This window comes from Lissotriton vulgaris, chromosome 7 (assembly GCF_964263255.1).
Source record: "Lissotriton vulgaris chromosome 7, aLisVul1.2, whole genome shotgun sequence".
In the NCBI taxonomy this organism is placed as follows: Eukaryota; Metazoa; Chordata; class Amphibia; order Caudata; family Salamandridae; genus Lissotriton; species Lissotriton vulgaris.
Genome location: NC_141695.1, coordinates 1,084,181,289 through 1,084,203,180, shown reverse-complemented (window position 1 = coordinate 1,084,203,180; position 21,892 = coordinate 1,084,181,289). Strand labels below are relative to the sequence as shown.

At 45.7% G+C, this 21,892-nt stretch overlaps 1 protein-coding gene across 3 annotated transcripts in view; it reads left to right on the top strand.

Moving 5' to 3' along the window:
- The window catches only part of TCF7 (transcription factor 7), a 323,065-nt gene that overhangs the window by 132,631 nt on the left and 168,542 nt on the right, over window positions 1–21,892 (top strand). The gene's annotated exons all lie outside the window — the stretch shown is intronic.

The window sequence follows — 21,892 nt, the reverse complement described above, 5'->3', positions numbered from 1 at the left end:
CAGTTTCAGGTGATAGGGGAACTGGGTTTTGCGTAGTTTGTTTGGGCAACTCAGGAAGACCAACCTGTGGTAAACACTTAGAAGTTACTGTGTTTGCCTGGTTAAGTTTGACAATTTCCTCAATCCCCGTCAGTCTGTCCCCCAAGGTGTTAATTTTGTCGATCAAAGGGTGGATGATGGTTTTGATCAGCTGTTCAATCATGGTCAGTAAGACCAATTGGGGAGAGGATGCGGGGTCATCTACTTTTTTGCCCAGCTCAGGAGTTAACAGATCCATGAAAACAGGCGGGTTAAAATCTGATGATGCCCTTTGCAGTTTAGATGTTTTGTTTGGGGACCCACTTTCTCCAACCCCGTCATGTTTCCTTTTACCAGAAGTAACCATAACGGGAGTAGTACTTTTTACAATTACTTTTATGGGTGTCGGAAGAAGCCCCTGTGTGCTGCCAATGTGGGCTAGCGAGCTGACGTTAGCTACCAGATGGGGTGAGGTAACTAAGGTATACCTGATGTTGCACATACTGTTTAGATCGTCTAGCCAGGTAGGATTGGACGCTGTATTAGACGTTTCAGAGGGGAGATCCATGCTGATAGGGGAAAGTGTCAGGTGAACAATGTAAGAATAACAAGACAAACAGCTGTACTATTTGTTCAATCGAACCACCATGACAATATTATGCCCGTCTTGTGTCTTAGGGTTTAGGTTCAACCAGGGGGATATAGCAAGTAACAACTCCCATATGGGTATGAGTAACAGTATCAGGCCAGTTGTAATAGTCAGTGGAGTGGACAATAAGTGGTTTTACCTCCTCATAGGAGGCCAAGAGGGGTGGCCCGTCCCGGCCTCCACGTGCCTCCACGTGCCTCTGAGGGCCACAGAGGGCCCGCCCTTTGCCCGGGCTTAGCCCGGCGCGGTCCCGCGCGCGTCCCGCGACGCGGAGGGAGCGTCCAGTTCAAGTAGCGCCTCCGGGCGCGCTGTGGCCGGAAGCCGGAAGTAGGAAGTGGGCGCAAAGCACCCTGGGAGCTGTAGTCTCAAGCCGCGAGGTGGAAAGTGGCGGCGGCGAGACTACAGCGTCAGGAGCCCAGGAGCAAGAGAACCAGCGTCTGCCCACAGGTAGGATGCCCTCCAAAATCAATTTCAGCCCCCGCTCCACCGAGGGAGCGTCCAGTTCAAGTAGCGCCTCCGGGCGCGCTGTGGCCGGAAGCCGGAAGTGGGCGCAAAGCACCCTGGGAGCTGTAGTCTCAAGCCCGCGAGGTGGAAAGCGGCGGCGGCGAGACTACAGCGTCAGGAGCCCAGGAGCAAGAGAACCAGCGTCTGCCCACAGGTAGGATGCCCTCCAAAATCAATTTCAGCCCCCGCTCCACCGAGGGAGCGTCCAGTTCAAGTAGCGCCTCCGGGCGCGCTGTGGCCGGAAGCCGGAAGTAGGAAGTGGGCGCAAAGCACCCTGGGAGCTGTAGTCTCAAGCCGCGAGGTGGAAAGCGGCGGCGGCGAGACTACAGCGTCAGGAGCCCAGGAGCAAGAGAACCAGCGTCTGCCCACAGGTAGGATGCCCTCCAAAATCAATTTCAGCCCCGCTCCACCGAGGGAGCGTCCAGTTCAAGTAGCGCCTCCGGGCGCGCTGTGGCCGGAAGTAGGAAGTGGGCGCAAAGCACCCTGGGAGCTGTAGTCTCAAGCCGCGAGGTGGAAAGCGGCGGCGGCGAGACTACAGCGTCAGGAGCCCAGGAGCAAGAGAACCAGCGTCTGCCCACAGGTAGGATGCCCTCCAAAATCAATTTCAGCCCCCGCTCCACCGAGGGAGCGTCCAGTTCAAGTAGCGCCTCCGGGCGCGCGGTGGCCGGAAGCCGGAAGTAGGAAGTGGGCGCAAAGCACCCTGGGAGCTGTAGTCTCAAGCCGCGAGGTGGAAAGCGGCGGCGGCGAGACTACAGCGTCAGGAGCCCAGGAGCCCAGGAGCAAGAGAACCAGCGTCTGCCCACAGGTAGGATGCCCTCCAAAATCAATTTCAGCCCTAACATTTTCCTTTCCCATAATCCCAAAGTGGGCTAGTCTGGTTCTCAATTGTGCACACCACCTCACAATGAGCTATGCCATAATATATTGCAATTCCAATATAGAATTCTTCATACACATTCTAAAAAATAAAATTGGTAAACGCCAATATTTTCTTCCAAAAACATTTCCATTGGTTGAAACCGCACATATACAGTGAACACTATCAAAAGATTATAAAATAATATTAAACTAACTCTTTGGATGGCATGCCTCTTCTCATTCAATGTTAATTTTTTATGTACATGAAATGCAAATTATCTCTCATAAAGCCCAAGTGGGCATGTTCCATATAAAAATTATTTGAAAGCTTATCCTGACACCTCCTGCCACTCTATTAATTTTAATGAATTCACCCCTGTTTGTAGTCTTGCCTACTCTCTTCACGCAGGCCGCATTCCTAAAAATATAAACCAGATTTAAAATTGCACTGAAATATGGCGGTCACATACTGCTGCAGACAGCTCCGACTATGACAACTTATAAATGTATAAACATTTCCTCATCAATGTTCAAACAATGAGATTCTCTAGTGTCCATCTCCAAGATGTATATAGATTTCAACCTTCTAAGTTATTTCTCTCTATTGCCTCCTCTTACTGCTTTTGTTACAGTCTATCACACTATGCTTGCGTTTATTGTGGTTGCCCTCTTAAAATTCTTGGAAGTGGCATGCAGTTGAATAATTAGCATCTTTGTTTTTAATTTCCTTAAGATGTTGAACTCTTTTATGGGCCCCAAAGAGAGGCCGAGTACCTCCAGAGTGTGCTACAACGCCAGAACTACTGCGCAGCAAGTTTTTAGTGAGTAGACGTGTAAGTGAGTGATGTAAGGTGATAGTGGTGTTAAAATGTCTATAGTGTATCAAAAAAGGATTTAATGTTTGATCACTTGGACATATTAAAAGTTAAGGGGTGGAAAAGCGGCCAAATAAATTGTTTGGTTATTTCCACTATAAATAGTCAGTCAACATGTTTCTGCCTTGAAAATGGTGTCAATTTACCAGGCATTCATCAGGACAAAAGTGGACTAAACCCCGGCGTTGTGGACGCGCTAAGGACCTCCCCAACCAAGGGACGGGAAAGTAAAAAGGTGTACAAAAAAGTGCTAATTTTTAACCTAGAACCAGGATCCGGTTTACGTGGGTAGAGGAAGGTTCCAAGTGGGTGCTTGGCGTCGAGGGCGGTGTGCCAATTACGCCACCACCCCCCTCCCGTGATCCATGATGTACTTACTCCTCACCATACAAGTGCTTTATTTTTTAGTCTCCCAAACGGGGAGTACTTTAGAAGGCTGATCCTCCTTCCACTTGCACTTTTTTGTACACCTTTTTACTTTCACGTCCCTTGGTTAGGGTGGTCCTTGGCGCGTGCACACCGCCCGGGTTTAGTCAACTTTTGTCCTGATGAATGCCTGGTAAATTGACACCATTCCAAGGCTGAAACATGTTGACTGACTATTTATAGTCAAGTCATAAAAAAGTCATAAAATTTGTATAGCGCACTACATACCCAGAGGGTTTCAAGGCGCTTAGGAAGGGGAGGAGGATTATTTGTCAAATATCCACGTTTTAAGCTGCTTTCTGAACGCTAGGTGATTCTGGGTGAGGCGAAGGTAAGCAGGGAGGGAGTTCCATGTTTTGGCAGCCAGGTATGAAAAGGATCTGCCTCCCATGGTGGTCTTGTTGATGCGAGGTACAGTGGCGAAGGCTTGGCTGGAAGAGCGAAGTTGGCGGGAGGGGGTGTAGAAGGACAGTTTATGTGGCCGAATTTTCCACGCCTTAACTTTTAATATGTCCAAGTGATCAAACATTAAATCTTCTTTTTTGATACACTATAGACATTTTTAACATCACTATCACCTTAAATCACTCACACGTCTACTCACTAAAAACCTGCTCCGCAGTAGTTCTGGCGTTGTAGCACACTGGGGAGGTACTCGGCCTCTCCAGTGGGGCCCAATGATGAAGCATGTCACCTACCAGGAAGGTGAGTGAGGGCTTTTTATACACACCTGAGTGGGGTCGTGTATTTACTCTATACAGTAGCTCCCTTTGTTGCTTTTGACTGACCTTGGACACTCTTACTTTGTTGAAATAAATATAACCGGGGACTAAGAGTGTTGCCACATTCTCCCTACCTCTTTTTTGTTGACCTAAACTCTTTTATGTACCGCCACTTTATTGCTTCCTACATATATTTTGGGACAGGGGCACAACAAGGCGTAAACTGCACACACTGTCCTGCTGTTTAGGGATGTTTTCCTGTTGATCTTTTTGTTGAAATTGGTAATTCTCTCTGCTGTGTTAACACCATTAACAGAAGCTTTATATTTGTTACATTTTGTGAACCGATTTTGTGGTTTAAGCACTGTTCCTTACTTGTTATCACCTCACTTTTCTCTAGCCTGTTTCTCATAGATGGTGCCTTCCTGAAAATAATCTGTGGCTTCTTGCCTACCTCTTTACCAAAAATTGATTAATTTCTAATGGGATACCAGTGTTTTAATAAAACACTTTATCTATCATGTTGGCTTTGATAAGTTGTGATGAATCTATATACTTGGATGTGGATTTGGGTGGGGTAAACAATTATCAGAGGGTGGCGTGGGTGGCAGGAGGTCTGGTATATATATGTCAGTGGTGGGGAAGGCATATGTTAAAGGTTTTGAGGGTGAGCGGTAGGCAGCCAAAGACTTCTTTCAAACCTTTGGAGGGCAGGCCCTGTTATACATGACTCCTGCATTACTCCTTTCCCCATGTGCATATGTTGGAAGCCTGGGTAGATGAATTCGGGGGGACCTCTATAACATTAAATTATAGAGGACTAAAAAGTGTATAACTTGTATGTTTTTAACGTATGGGTTATGATTGATGACATAGACAATTCAAGCTTTTCTCTTGTTGTCTATTTGATGTCACTCAGAACCCCTTATTGAAATCCATCCCCAATATTCACAGTTACCAATCTACAATTCAACGTATTCTGTATGCTTGAAACAGTAGATGAGTCTAGTGATAGACTAAGATTTTAACTTTAGAAACCCAGCAATTCAGAGAAATTTTAAATAGAAATGGTACATCTATGAAGATGCCAGAGGCTCTCTAAATTCAGCCACAGCCCTGTAGTGTCCTGCTTTATTTTTTTTAACTCCTGTTTCCTTCTGTGCTCTGATTAGTGTTCAAAGGGATCTGACTGAAGACTAAATAACCCACAGATTGATGGAAGGAAGCCCTGAGGAGCCTCCCCTCGTACCTGTGTATTACGGTACGTAGTTCTTTGATGGCGCAGGATGATACCTGGATGAGTTAATAGTCTCCTTGTCAGATTAACGAGGCCTTCAGTGAGCTAATAGCGGTGTTGGGTCATTGCAGGTTCTTTGATGGAATGTTGAGGGGTGGGCGCAGTGAACAGAGCGTGACAGGACAATGTGCCTGCTCCAATTATGGCTCGCTTTACAGCTAAATGCAAGGATCTCAAAGGTGAGCATTTTAAAATGTCCATTTGTGGTCATCTGGCAAACCTCCACAACTTTTAGTTGATAGTCTGCGTTTTTGTATACCAGGTGCGCTTGAACTGCCCCACGCATGTCTCTAAGAGGCATCGAACCTAAAACTTTCAGAGAGACTTCCAGGGCACATGGTGCATTTCTGAATTCTACTAATGTTCCTTATCGAGATTCTGACACCAGAGCTTCACATATCACATGGATAATTTGGTTAATATCTGGCTGTTGTAGAAAGTTGCACGCAGTTGAATATCAAGTCAAGTTGGCTCCTGTGTTCCCGTTTTCCAAAAGGACCTAGAGGGAATGAGCATTACAAGTGCATTACATGAGTGCTGGAAGACATTTGAGGATCCTTTCTTCAAAAGCTTTGACTACCTCTGTCCAATATCCCAGCAACACCTGACCTTTCCTCAGGCTCTTCCTAGCTGCAGGAGTACATCTTACCTTTACCCCTAGTTGAATGCGTGAGGGCAGTGCCTGTAATTGTATTTAGGAGAATTGCAGAGCTTGATAGTATGTTAAAATGTTTTACTAAGCGGTCACAATTCTTCCTAAATCTAAATCCTTTTTTTAATGGATTGGTTGACTGGTCATGGGAGGTTTGTTGCCGGCTTGTGCAAGTTCACTGGCCTCTCTTCTCGTTAATCACAGAGCCCTGCTTGTGCCTAGTTGCGCTGGTTAGTTCCTTCAACCGAGATTTTTAAACCAAATGTATCTTGCCCCCAGCGCCATATAACGCATCGGGGTAGGGCAGTAGTTTAAGTGTCCCAACAAAAATCCTCTGCTCCTCCATAAAAAGTCTCCATGATCAATAACCGTATATGTGGCATCCGTACACATGTCCTCGTATCATGTGTACGGACGCTCTCGGATAAGAATAGGGGACCTGCAATCGGGGAGATTGTTAACCGATGCCAAGGATCTGAGGAGATTTAAATGTACATTTGAAACCATGGGGAGTGACTGATACTTAAAGAATATGTTACTAGAAGATATTGGATGACCACGAATACACAGCGTTGGATACCACATATACGGTTATTGATCGTGGAGACTTTTTATGGAGGAGCAGAGGATTTTTGTTGGGACCTTGTAGGACAGCCCTGATGAAGTCATTGTGCCTTACATAGCACGACGAAACACGTGTTGGCTGCGGTTTGGATGTGAACATTGGAAGAATAAAGTCTAACTGGAATACAAGTATTTTTTGGATTGGATCAATATAAAGGACTGGAATATATTTGACTTCCTGCATTGTGACAATTTGGATGACTTTTGAATTTGGAGATACTTTATTTATATGGTTCGGAGTGCTCAGGGAGAACTTTTTGAGGTCCAAATACAACATGTTCTTTAAAATCAGTGGGAAGGAGGCGAGACACAGCACATAATGGCGGACAAATATGTGAACTGAAGTACATATGCACTTCAGAAGCAGTTCAGCAGCGTTTAATCTAAGAAACACATCGCTTCACATCAACGCCTAATTCAAACACGATGTAATTTTATGCAAATCCGTGGAAGGAAGGTTTAAATCGACGTTTCTCATCCAAATTCATCGTGTCTGTCAGATCTGAGCTTTCGTGAGTGTATTGCGAGCTGGTTTACATTTTAAACAAGTGTGTAGTATTCTCTATGCACTTGCAGAGAACGATCTGAAAAGAAGGCGCTGGGCTGCACGGTTCCAAATCTCATCTTCTCGAACATTCCGATTCCCACAGATAGGTCGACAGTGTCACCCTGGATTACCGAGAACTGCGTTCTTTGTAAATATGTCAGCCGTGCAAGTGAGTCAGAAACAAGCCTGTCATCTTTCACAAGTGCAATGCTCTGATCTGTCCCGCTCAGTGCAAGCCATGGAATCGGTTCCTCTGTCCCCGGGCGACAGTTTTTTTTTGTTGTTTTTTGGGGAAATTGGCATTGAGCAATCCTTGTGCCGACGCTGTGTGCTAGGGCCAGTACGTGCTTTCACAGGCAATACCATTAATTACTAATGATTACAATAAGCTGTGCTAGAAGCCTGTGTTTTAAATCTTTTATTGTATTTGCTGTATGATGAGGGGTACTAGTATGAGGGTGTCTTAAATGTGTGGGGTGGAGTGATTGTGTATTTAGGAGTTGGGAAATATAGGATCAAACTTTCTAGGAGATACCAGAAAACCATTTCATGTGATGGTTCTCCTTGCAGGATTTTAAAAACCTATAAAGGGGTCGGGGCTACTTTAAGGGTGTGATATACCAGAGTAGCTTCAAATCTATATTCGGGTAGACCGGTTTTGCTCCCTACAGGCCAAGAATGATCCATGGCGCTTCTTCAGGACCTAAAAAATTAGTTTTTAATCCTACCCCACACCTATACCATCATATGTAGTGTAGGTATTCCCCTAAAAAATACCTGGTTCTAGGTTAAAAATTAGTTGTCCAACCTGGAAAGGAAAAGAAAACAATAGCCGGAACAATCGAGCATTGTCTCTGCAGATCTGGTTTAATGCGTCATCAGGATCGCTCTCCCGGTATACAATGTCCGTGTCTCTAATGGTAGACATGCGCATGCTACTGTTGGCACTAAATAGCTACCAAATTATAGAACAGTGAAAGACAAACTAGTACACACGACACAGCAGGTAATTAGACCGATGTGGTACAGATAACATGTAATTAAAACCTGTGCAAGAGTCGCACAGTGTTGCAGTGTGACTGGTAAGCTCAAATGTGAACAATGGATCTTACCCTTTAGAATGATCAAAATTGTCCCATAGGTCGGAACAGAGGTTAGCGCACAGCTGCTAACTGTAAGGGAAATGTAATGACAGTCAGGCTCGAACAACTTATAAATGAAGTATAAAAGAGCCAAGCGTCAAACGGACCTTGGAAACTCATCCGAGGTATTTATATTTACATGGCTTCTACGCATGAGGTGCGAGAGACCTACCCTCCTCTGCTCGTCCGTATCGAGACAGAAGAGATGGCCCGCTTTTAAAGTACGACTGATGGCAAATTTGCCCTCAGGTGTGGAGTGTTCAGCCATAAGGGTGGATCGTGATTGGGTAGCTCATGTGGTCATGGGAGCTTGGGTAGATCCGAGTTAGCAGCGGCTTCAGTATCCGCTTCAAATCAGTCTGTCAGTGGCAGCCATCTTGTAATATAGTCATTGAGTGAGCCTGTATGCTACTCAGGCCCTCGTATGTACAACTTGTGAAGATGTGACATGTTGTGGTGCTTGAAAAACTCAGTGGTACCTCACGACCAACCCAGAGCACATAATGTATTAATATTGTTCGTCAACAAGTGGCACGAATAGTGTTGCTGATAGCTGGTGAAGTAATGTGTAATGTCTTCAGACTGTGAGTGTACTTTAAAATTTGGGGACCTGAGTCAATGTGGAAGACTTCAAACAGGACATTCCAAAGTTGTTTGGGAGGTGGGGGAGGTACTGCAATGTTAGTATGGTGCCGCATGTTAGTACGGTACAGTTGCTGTATTGTGGTAGTGGCTATATCGGAACTTGAAAACCTCAAGGTCTCAACAAGAAGCAAGGAGTCTACCTCGTAGAAAATACACTAGAAACACATGCTCCTGAGGTGAAATCCGGGGATTATCTATGGTTCTAACCAAAGGTGCTTATAGATTTGAGTGTGGCTACCCCTTTATCAAGAATCGATTCTGGTAAAGATGAAAAGAGTGCTGAGACTTGTAAAAGTAGACCAGTGCTGCTGTTGACCAGGGGGCTGCATGTGAAGGTCGGGAGGGCCGCACTTTTGAGTGTCACTGGAGGGGTTAGAATCTGTGTACAGAGAGCACATCCCACGTGCTCTATCCTGTTGAAGTGAGGTGTGCGGAGTCAGGTGAGACTGCCAAGAACGGAGGGTAGACTGGAAAGTAGGGATGCGTGGATGGCAAAAGTAGCGGAAGAACCAAACACAAGAAGCTCAGACAGAAATAGTAACATATATTGACTCGGTTAAAAAATAAAGTACGTGAACAACCTATGAAAATCAAATGAATACATTGATAAAGTAATAAATTATCCCATTGATCCCTACGAAGCACAACATGAATAAATGCTTGATGTAGGGTTCGCTTCTTGTGTGTGGTCATTTGTTCCCAAGAGTCTCCTTCCGGGTGGAGTCACAGCTCTGAAGTCAGTCAGTAGAGATTGGGTGCAGACTGCCAGGCGGGGCAGGCTCTGCTCGTCTTAGGTGTAGTGGGAGCCCCTCATTCGACGGTGTAGCCACGGCACACTAGTGTTTATTGCTTGAATGGAAGCGGAGACCGCCCTTCGACCTTGAAGGCATGTCTGATGTCTGGTGTCTGTGTGTCGGCACTGACTCACTTGGGCCCTGCAGTCGCCGGCCCGCTGCTGTCTGTACAAAGGTTAGTGAGTCAAGACTCTGAAATCCGACCCCACGCCCAAGGGTCACTGAAACCGTGGCTGCCACGGGGACGTTTCTCCGGTGAACGCTACCGGGGATCAGGGCATTTCCGGTACAGTAGACCCCATTCATTCCACAGCCCTTGCTCACCCCCTACCAATAGAAAGGCCTTGCTGGTAAGTACATAATCAATTTCCTCACTTAAATGCACAGCTCAGATTTCATTTTAAAAGGGGGAAGGAAGAGAAATAACTAAGAGACCACCTCATTTGTGCTTGCAGAGGGCAATGTTTACATTGTCAGCTGTAGGGGGTTCGAAAACGAGGGAGATGCCTGGGGTAGGCACCATGAGTTGATGAGGGGAGCATATTGGCCCTTCAGACAGCTGCAGGGGTCCCAGTACCCTAAGAGGCATCTGTTCACTGCCCGGCTGCCTGGGGCAGGAGCAGTCTTCCCATGGACTCACAACCAATAGTGACTACCCACGGCCCTTTTGATGGGACCAATGTGCACTATGGAACTCACTTGATTTAAAGGGGATGGCTCCTAAGTAAAGCGAATTTGGGTAAATAGTGACCCCTTAACAAGGCCTCTGGCTCGTATGGCAATGGTCATTCTACACGTGCTAGTTGTGCACTGCACAAGTAAGCCCAAACCGTGATGCGCAAATAAGTCATTGCGAATTGCAAGGGAGAAGTAAGTGTATGGGGCCGGGGCCTTTCCCTTCCCCTCACTGCAGCTCCCAGGTAAATGTATCAATAGTTTGCAGCTCCTTCTGCGATGGCAATCCTTAAATGGTCACTGATGGTTGAGGCATCTTTGCTAGCCATTTGTCTAGTGCAAGTTGTCCATGCACTTCACTTGTGGCAGCAGCTCGGAGCTGAGATTAGCCTTGTAAACTGCTTCCAGTTTGTTTTATTTTAATATTGTCACTCCCATCTCTTTAACAGCCTGATGTTGCGGTGTAGGTGTGTTAGGCTGGTGCATACAGATTAGGGAGGGGGCTCTGCTGTCCTTGCAGGCCTCCACCGACGTGTTTAGAGCTGTTCACAGAAAGGCACCCTATTTTCTCACTCATCATGTAAGAAGGTCGTGGTTTCAGTCAGATAAGCTGATTGGTCGACCCTGCTGCAATTCAGATGGCGCAGTATCCGTTCTGAATACCTTGAGCACTAAATGCAGGACCGGTCAGTAGCTCTCCACTACCTCAGAATGAAGAAATTTACCACAAGTCAGCCATTCTCTCTCCCTCCCTCTTTGATCAGCCAACTTCTTCAAAGGTCTGTCTGGTAGAAAGCTACTCTGGTATTTCCTCAAGTCTAGCTGCCTCAAACCCACCACCATGGTCACCCTCTTCAGGATCAAAAGATCTCTGTGAAACTGTTTAGACACGCGTCAATAACTACAATAGTCCACTGGTGTATAATTAGTTCATGGAAGTCAAGTCAACAAATTCCTTGAACAACCAAACCTTGACATGTTGCTCAACCTGCAGCCACACCTGTTATGTAGGAAATTAGTAATAAAGATCCAAATGATATTGTTCGGGGTGTTACACCTTGCGCTTTACTCAGAATACTGGGTTGGTCCCACACTATCAAAGAGTGAGACTAGGGATTCTTAAAAGAGTTATCGGTTTGCCTTTGGCAAAGGTTTTTGGGAGCTTTGCCACAGAACGTTTTTGACTCTACAACCTACCAAAAGAATTAATTTCACCAAAGTCCATTAAAGGAATTCCCACCCCTGTTATTTATGGACGTTCAGAGAGGGGAGCTTGCGAGAAATAATGCATGTGCTTGATAAATACTGCATTTTTAAACGCAGGAGGCGAAAGCTAGCCCTTTATAAAAACACGGACCCCCATCCAGACTCGCTTTCACACAACGTGTGATCGTGGCCCCATCCGTGCATTCCCTGGCGCGTGTTTTTTAATGCGCTGTAAATCGAAAGCCCACAACTGGGCCTGCAGCAAAAAGCGAGTTTTGTTTTACTGTAAGCGTATCCGCTTTCGGTGAAATGAAAAGCCCTCTTTGCAGATTTGAGGTGGGCTGCGAAGCCCTCACGCGTAACTTTCACTCGGAGGGGCGGGGAGAGCGGGGGCGGCGCGGCCTCTGCGGGCTCTTTGATCTTGGGTTGTTCCACAGCCTGGTGACGAACACCTACCTCTTCTCAAGAGGTGCAGAGCTGAGAAGTGAGGTGGCGACTTCCGCTGCCAGTAAACCGTGAGTGAGCCTTGCTGCAGTCTCCTCTCTGGGACGTGCCTCTGAGGAAGACGATGGCGTGAATAACAACAATGATAGCATGATAACAATGACCACATTCCTTCAAAATCTGCCATTTCAGTATTAGCTTAGAAGTTGTCAGCGCTATATGGGTGTTATTGCACGGTCCTAGATATTGCATCCCTTGCTTGTAGCATGTCCTACAATATTCAGTCTAATAAATGGACATGGCCAGTGACTGGGCGAGCACTCCAGAGGGTGCTTTAAAGAGACAGAGCTGAGGGTCCTTGGCCATCCGTGCTCAAGGTCGAGGACATAAAGTGGCCCTTGCCTGAATGTGTTGGGGCCCCCAGCAGCAAGGCTCAGCTCAGGCGAGCTGCAGACTGACTATCTCCCCTTGGAAAACCTGTGTGTCACCAGTATAAATCAGTGCGTCAAATCCAAGTCAAACCGTGCATACTCTCTCAGATTTGTCCCCAGCCTTCAAAGCGAGCGCCACCAAGATGTAAACATTGCACAGAGTGTTTATGGTGTGACTTTAACACCGTCTTCAAGATCATATCATTATACAATATTGATCACGTTGGGTATAACACTGCACAGTAAAAGGACTTTACGTCCTACCAGTTAAAACCATCTCACTGGAAACCACCTGAATACGGCGCAAATAAAGAAGCCACAAACCAACAAAAAAGGAGTAGAAACACACAAGAGAGAAAGAAACCAAGCAGTGCAGTTGTATCAGGCGAGGCCTCTAAGCTGGACCTGGGGACAGTGCACCTCTGTTTTCACAGCTGCAATACAGTATACATGTTCACCAAGGTTTTACATCATATAACACTTAATATCTAGTCTCTAATAAATGTATTTACATTATAACCAGTAAACCAGAAACAACATACTTCTATGTAGACTATAATGATGCAATCACTGGTAATCTCGCAGTGAGAACGGTAATTTCATGAGGGAGCCAGCCAATGGATAAAGACGATAGTATTCATCCCATTCGAAAATAAAACCAGGGCCATTGGCTAGACACAACACAACCTTCATGAAGCTGAAATGCTCAACGCTTGGAAGATGCCACGAATGGAAGCATATAGAATCAATGCAGACGTTATGGATAATGAAACCCAAAGATTGCAGTTTACTAATATATGCAAGCACTAAACCAACACTGTATCATAAACAGAAGACTCAAGCTTGCTTCCAAAATGGATTACTTTGTGTCTCTTAAGTACTGAGGGTCAATAAATATTTGTACATGTAAACTGCACAAACTCCGACAAATCCAAAGAACCCTGCGGTGTTGAGCACCTGAATGGAAAGGATGATCTTGGAGGTCATGGGTTTTGACGTGACAGACAACTGGGTAGATACATGGACTTTAGAGTCATGCAATGAGACGGAGATATCAAGCCCAGGAGCCCACAGAGGTCACAGCAGACCACAAAGACTTTAATAACTGGCTAGCCATCTAGCTAACAAGATCCTGAATGTTGCACACTGCAGGCTGAAAAAACTAAATCAACAGAATGGACTAAATAACAAAGCCTGTGCATGGAGGTGTGGCTCACAGGACAAGATGCACCATCTAACATGCATACACTGCAGCTGATCTCTCAGGTTGCCTGTCTCGATCTCTTATGATGGGCTACAGGGCCTCCGCAGATGTTGGCGAACATTGGTAGTTACTCAGGTTAGTTGTTCCAGGCTCGAGTTTTGGGGTAGAATGGGGCATCATGAATCTCCTTGGGCTTGCTGCGAGCAGGGCTTCAGGGAGGACCTTCTTGCTTAGACCTCGCCTAGAAGCCATGGGCACAATGCCAGCTCCACCATAGCACACGGGTCCACAGAGGTGTAACTCGTACAGAGGATCATTGAGCCGTGACGCAACCCCAGCTCAGATTCCAAAAGCAAGCAGTTAGATGAGACGTGGGCGTCTGCCCATCTACCCATATCCAGTTCTCTTGTCATGCTAGTCAGGCTAGGTCAACCTTTCCCTGCTCAGAGAGAAATGTGAGAAGGTCATCTCCCCAAAATGCATTGTAGTTTCTAAACAAAGAACATGGAAATTCCATGGGTGCCCTAAGGTACAAATTCAAGAACTGGGATCAACCCTAATGTCCAGTGTTTCCATAATATGTGCAAAGCCATTGATGGATGCTTGTAATGGTCACATGCTCACAGACATTGTTCATTAAAAAGCATAAACATGAAGGCACCCCTATGACTTCATCCTCTGGACCACACAGAAGAATGGTAGGCAACTCCCATTGGCGCAGTTAGGGCCCCCTAGAAAAAAGTGTGCTTCCACTCTTCATGGGCAGAGGGGGCATAGAAGCTACCCCCTTTGTGGCTATGAGGAAAGGACGCCAAACACTGTTTTCACCATTTGCAAGACACACCAAGGGTGACCTTTAAGTACGAGAGGTAGCTTAAGCGATCCCTAGTAATTAGGGACCCTCATAAACACGGCTATAATTAAAATCGCAACAGACAAAGAAATGCTGGGTATGGCACAGTTGGTGTGCTGGGTCTGGACTTTCATTAATGCAGCCAGTAAATTACAAAATTCTTATTAACATTCAAGCAGCTTGTGTTACCTTTTTGGCAGTAGTGGCACAGAGAATTGATGGAATTTTCCCATATTGAAACACAATGAAGAAGGGATGTTGGGATTATAATGCAGTCATTGGGTGCCACGGCTGGTACTTTGGTCACTAGTAGGTATGCTGTATCACCCCCCCCCCCTTTTTAGGTCGAGCCTGGGCAGCGCATGCACTGCTCTGTGAGGCTGCTGTATTAGAAAATGGACTTGAAGCTCTGCCCACTCTCCGCCCATATTTCTCATTGGCTTGTGTCATTGTCCTTTGTAAATGCTGGCTTCTGATTCGTTAACAGGCTTGTTAGTCCCGCCTTAATACCGCCTTGTCTTCATTTGTAACCTCCCATGAGGACTGGCACTTTTACCTCTGCTGTTACACAGTAGGTCTTATTTAGTCTGTAAGCACTATTTCCTTTAATGAGTTTCTCCTACTGCAGACACAACATGCTTTCCTACAACATTCTGCGCGTCATGCGTGCTTTCACCTTCCAAGCTGCCCGGGACAATGGCGGCCGCTTCTTTGAAATTAAATAGGTCTTGCATTTACCAGAGTTTGAGTTATTGGCATTGTAAATGGCAATGCCTTTTTTGTGTTAATTATCAAAACAGATAAATAAAAGGCATGGTCATTTACAATGCCAATAGCTTGAACTCTCAAATGCGAAACCTATTGCATTGCAAATGCTTGGTTTTTTTTGTTCCAGCCGGTACACTTTCACTCCATGGTAAATGCTGTAATACTACTCTTCGCTCTTTGCACCTATGTCTTTAGTATTCATATAAAATCTTATATGTTCCCAACACATTCAAGGATATCCGCAATATATAACCCAATACATTTCGGGATTATCGGATCTTCATCAGAGGCTTCAATCTGTTATCTCTGTAAAACATATGCACGTGGAAACAGTTGTTTGCCTGGAATGAATTACCTTGAAAACAACCCATAGAATGTAAGTACGTCATCACCCTTATATCCGCTCATACTTCCGATTAATTATAAATCCACCCCTGCTATCTTCCCCTATTAATATCCATATATCCTGCCCTAAAAATGTACTGTGCCTTGCATCAAAATAATTCATTGTCCCCGTCACCAGCCCCTAACTTCTGTGTCTGAGTTGCACGCAGTCTTTCTTTTGTTTACTTACCGTCAACCGCCTAAATACACATGCAATTGTTCACCCTCTTTCCCGTAGTGTTATTGTTCTATCATTTTAGTTTCATTTCAATGTCCTTCCAACTAATCATACACCACCCTTCGTTTCATGCCACTCTGTCAATATGCTCCCTCAAACTTGATAGAACACATTAAATAAAAAAAATGACCCCGGTTCTCTAGATACCTCTGCATAGTACTCAGATCTGAAACCTTAGTATTTCCTTTATTTCCATGGGTAACGGTTTTCAGTTATTTGTCTCTCTACATATATGAGCTTTCCTTCTCTCCCAAGTGCCGGGTAGCTCCACTACTGAGGGATGTAAAGCTCTCCGACATCCTACATTGACGTTAGTAACCCTATAAAAGCATTAAGTAACTACATTAGTAAGAATGATTTAAATCTTTTTGTCTAATTAATCAGGTAGACCGGTTCATCTAACAATCGTAAAGTGCATGGATCTATTCCACACAGGAATGTAGCAAAGTCAAAAAGGCGCCTCCAAATCCTACTTTTCCCTAAGCACTTGTGCAGTGATAACAAGCTGTGTGCCTTTTGTTTCCCTCCATTGTACTGGCACCTAGGTGTTTGTCTCTATAAGGCTCCAAGCCAGGATGAGACTCCTACGAAAAGGAGGGCTGGTGGCCCTTCAATTCGGCTTGTGGTTTGTGCCCAGCTTGAAAATCACTGTGGGGTGCGGCTGAATGTGTTCTGGTGTTGGTAGATTACACCAGGACGCATTCAGTATTTGTCCCGGGGTCTAACCCAGATCCAGCTCAATAAGGGCAGCCCGATCCACGATCCAATCGACCCCCCTCATTGCCTGCACTGCTGGACGCTACTGTATTTTTCCTTTCCCCACCGCTGCACTGTACCTGCTTGGGTGACCCTTCTCTTAATGCACTATGGGTGACGCTAGCTTGTGCAGCATCAGGTGTAATTCTCCGACGCCTGTGAGGTGTGTTAAATGATCAATTATCTTACTCCCTCCATTGTGTAACATTAATATTACAAAGTCATTATAAAACAAAATCTGCTTCCAGTTTAAGCCTACTTGGGTCAGCCACGATGTATTCAGGCCAGAGCAAGTGAGCTGCTTGCTTTCTCACGATTTGTTCTTCTTCCTTTCTGAAAAAAATGCGGCTCATGCTGATGCTGCCCTTGTAAGAAATGGAGTAAAGCAAGGGTCACCCAAGAACTGATTTGTGTAGTGCGTGGTAGGACAGGTGTGGGCCCAAGGGTATGTTAATGGGGTCTATACGCTGTGCCAAAAGGGGCGACAGTAACCAGGTGCTAAAGTTCTTGTACAACAAACGGTGTAATACGGTACTAATGGCAATAGAATCCTATGCAGTATCTACAACCTGGCATACTGTGCGCGCTGCGCCTTCTCCACAGTTTGTGGATACGAAGTTTCTCGTGGTGCAGTGTTACTCGGGATTATCTGACTAGCTGACGCGGAATCTCCCCTTTGACTCTGGCTGTGAATGTAAACAGTGCGTCATTCATCGAGCGCGGTGAACGTCAGCCTATGGGTTGTGCCTGGGAAAACTGCATTCTAAACCTCGAGGAATGTCCACACCGGAATCCCCTGCGCTCATTGGCTGCCGTCGGGGCTCTGGCCTTAGACTGCTGAACGCCACTAGTCATGGGTCCAGTCTTCTCGACTGTTCTTTGGCTCGAGGCAAGTGGATTAAATGTCAAAAGCTGGAGCGTTGTGCAACACATGACCGTTTAGCTGAAAAGAAAGGAGCTGGAATCGGGCCTTCATAGAGGACACCGTGAGACCTCTGCCAGGTTTGAGTATAGTCAGTGGTATAATAGCTCAATGTTTTCCGTGCTTGCTGCCGAGACTGGTGCGAACTACTGCCACTGGTTTCTTTCCTGATTGGGCTTACTCGGGCTTTAGTAATTTCGAAGTAAAATAAAATGGAAACCATTTAAGTGGGTAGTCATAGTGGTGGAAGGCTACTGCCTTCCCCAGGAGTTAAGCAGCACGAGGGCAATGGTGACTGCATTCTGTGTAGTGATCAGTAGGATGTAACGGGTGCTTTTTAGGTCGAGCCTTGGCAGCGCATGCTGTATAGGAGTATGGAATAGAAGCCCCGCCCACTCTCTGCCCATATTTGTCAGTGGCTTCTGCCATTGAACTTCATAAAAGTTGGCTTACGATTCATTTAAAGCCTTGTTTGTCCCTCCTTAGTACCACATTGTCTTCATTTGTATCCTCCCATGAGAACTGGCCCTTTTACTTCGGTTATTACACAGTACGTCTTTTTTAATCAGTAAGCACTATTTTTTTTAATGAGTTTCTCCTACTGCGGGCTTGACATGCTTTCCTCTAACATTCAGCGCACCATGCATGCTTTCACTTTCCGAGCAGCAGGGGCAATGGCCGCCGCTTCTTAGAATAGGTCTCGCATTTATAAGAGTTTGAACTATTAGCACTGTAAATGATAATGTCTTTTATTTATGTGTTAATTAGTAAAATAGATAAGTCACTGTCATTTACAATGCCAATAGGTTAAACTCTCACAAATGCGAGACCTATTGCATTGCAAATGCCCAGCGCACTCTGCCTTAACTTTTACACTACCCTTGTGACATAATCACTGTGTGTAACTCCCATTATTACATGTACATCTGTCAGCACTGGGTAATTCTGCTGAAATCCCCGCCCAGTCTGTTTTGCCAACCTTTTAAAAACACTCGGGAATAAAACCAATACTAAAACAAACCAATGCGAGGAAACAATAAATGATGAAATGTACTGGCACAGCTCTTTACCTTTTCGAAACAAACCCTAACAAATCCAGTCAGTTGGGGTTCATATGAGACCAGAGAAGTCCTTGTGAAAGGGACAAAATGAGTATGAGCACAAGTTGGCAGCAAGGATGAAAAAAAAAAATAAGCAAAATAAAACAAGCATTTGCAATGCAAAAGGTCTCGCATTTGTGAGAGTTTATCAGCATTGTATATGAGCATGCCTTTTATTTATGTTTTAACCCATTGTGTGCGTCGGACTGCCCCCATTTATAATGCCAATAGCTCAAACGTGTGTAAATGGGAGACCTATGGCATTGCAAATGCTTGTTAACTTTTGTCTCTGCAGTGAGGACTACATGTTAACTCATTTCCAAAGCTCCACTCCTGTGTGCTTAACTAACCCTATGTCTCCATTGGTTTGGTGGTGTAGTGCTGCGCAGCACAGGAGTGGTCTATCTGCGCTGGGTGTATGTGTTCCTTGGAAGGGCATAATAGAGGTATAATGCAGTGCTGTGCAGTGCGTGCATGTTAATGTATGCACTAGATGAATGTATGGCTACGAGTGGTATAATACATGAAGGATGCAGTTCTGTGCAGTGTGTGTGAATGCATGTGCTGGGTGTATGTGTGCATGTAGGTGGTACAATACATAGATGCAGATCTGCGCAGTGCATGTACACTGTACACATGCACTGTGAGTATGTGTGCCTGTGAATGGTACAATGCATGGGCGCCCTGTTTTGCATTTTTGGAGACCTAGGCCTGCATGGTAGCACATGTAGACAGATCCCCCAGACAAACATTTGTGTATGCCTTCATTCCTGTTAGCTGGGTGGAATACACATTGGAGAGGGGAAAGTTGGGCATACCCTGTACACTTCAAAGGGTGTACTTTGATTCGGGAGAGGTCACAAGGAAGGGGTGTAGATGCATCTCAGTAAGGAGTTGGGTCTGATATGAGAATCCTAAAGTGTAAAGCTAGGGGCCCTAGGCTAAAATTTGAAGCGTATATCACCGTGGCTGACATAAAGTTGTGAAGTCTAGTCACTCCCATGGCCTATGTTGTGGGACAATTCGCTTTAGAGGCACTCCTGCAGGGACAGACTGCTTTTCAAGAGGAAGAGAGCAGAGTAGTGGGCACTTCGAAAGAAGCAGAATCCCAACCTATAACTTTAAAGACTCTGATCCTAAATCACATATGGTATCTGGAAATGGAAGTGGAGTTTGAGACACCAAAAATTGTCATCTGTGAGAGGGGAAGCTCTGCAAGATGTCTGCCTTTGACCAGAACTGGAGCCCAAGGCGTGCTAGTCTCTGTGCTGGGTGAGTGGACATCACTCTGGGAATGCAAGACCACTAGCCCTGAAGCTTGGAGTACCAGCCCTTGCCTGCTTGCAGACAGCAGTGTGCCCTGTGAGGAAGAGGAGAGCTTTGGAGGGAGCAAGGTCCACTGGGGAGCCCATCAAGTTGATCCCTGTTTAAGGAAACGCCTGCTGCGCCATTTGGATCTTTGTCCGTTTTCAGGACCGAGTTGGCGACCCCTTTATGCCAGGAGACTGCTTCATGAATTGGTGTAGTGCCGAGTCGACGCCACCTTGAAGACGACTGCCATGCGGCAAGATCGGAGCCTATTGGGCAAGAGCTTGTGTGCTGGGAGATATGGTTTCTCCGTATGCCAGAGGAGATCGCTGGGAGCATCAAGAACTGCAACCTGATCTGCCAACTCCAGCTGGAGAAGTAAGGCCGCCATGGGAGCACCTGCACACAATCACCCAGGCGAGGGACCCAAAACGGGATTTTCTCAGCATACCCCCACAGGGAGAGAAACCAGACTCTTACCCTGCAGAAGTAACCGCAGAAAGCCATTGGTCACTTCAAAAGCGTGATCACGAGGGAGAGCGACTACAACAGCTGAGTGTAGTCACATGGGCTGCGTATGGCTGACTCACCTGAACTCAGCTGCAGCTGTTGCAAGCACACCCAGATGGGGCGCACTCAGGAACTCCAGACGCTTCACATCTGCTGGTGCGGCTGAGTCTGGTTTTGGACCTTTCGGCCCCAGGGGCATTTCTGAACTTGCTGCTAGTTATTGCTGTGGCGTTGAAACATTGTTGACTTTAAATTGGAGTCAAAGTTAACTATCGAGACTCTGACTATTAGCAGGGCATACCCTGGATGTTACCAATAGTGAATGGGAAATGACCAGGATCGCTAGAGCGAGTGGGACAGGAAAGCGCCACAAAACCGCTAGAGCTCCGCCCTCAGTGGGGACTGTGTGATTGTTTGTGAAGCTTGTATTTTTCCTTTGTGTTGGTTAGTGATAGAAAAAAATAATCTTATAAAAAAAAAAAGCATTTGCTGTGGACATTTTGAGTTGAGACCATGTTCACTAATCTGTATCCACCTCCACCCCGAGGGAGCCTTCGACTGCTCTGCCATGTTACTTCTTGTACTCCAGTGCCGAAGGGGCAGGTGGCCCAGTTGATTAGGATCCATAGTAGTTCAGGCCCCAGGACATCAGGAGCAAAAGGCCTCCACTACTAGGGTTGGGCCCAGTAGTCCCTGCATTCCCCATGGCCCTCTGAAAGGCGTTCTGACAACCCCTCTTGTGTATTCCCTCCTGCCACTGCCTTTGTGCTTCTTTAGTTGTTGATGTGTGACTGGTACTCTCAATAGCATTATCGGATGTGATGCATTTTCCATCCTTCAGTGGATGAAACCTCTTAGTTGTGCTCAATTCCAATGTTACTGAGATATTTGAGCTCATTCTAAAGATGGCGATTCTATGTAGATGCTATGTTAAATGTTTGACCGTTGTTTGTAGCAACATTACATGTGTTGAGAACACTTGTCCCTGCTGTATATATTGTCAATGTTGTACAATAGCAAAATGCAAATAAAAAAAAACAAAATAACTGGGGTATGGGCAGGACCAGTTCAACTATGAGGCAAAACACTATCGAATTCTTGATCACCACTTGATGAATTGTGTAGCAATGAGAAGTCTATTTATGTGGCAAATGCATTAAAGTAAAGAGGAATTATACCGCACATTCTGTGTTATTAATTTGTCAGTATTTCAGTGGGTATAGGCATTGATACAAAACAGATCTCAGTAATTAGGAGACGGCAAATATCTAACTTATAGAAACCATTTTCTTGCGTGGGGTCCTGGTGAGTTCTATAAAGGCTGTTCAGGTCTGGGTGCC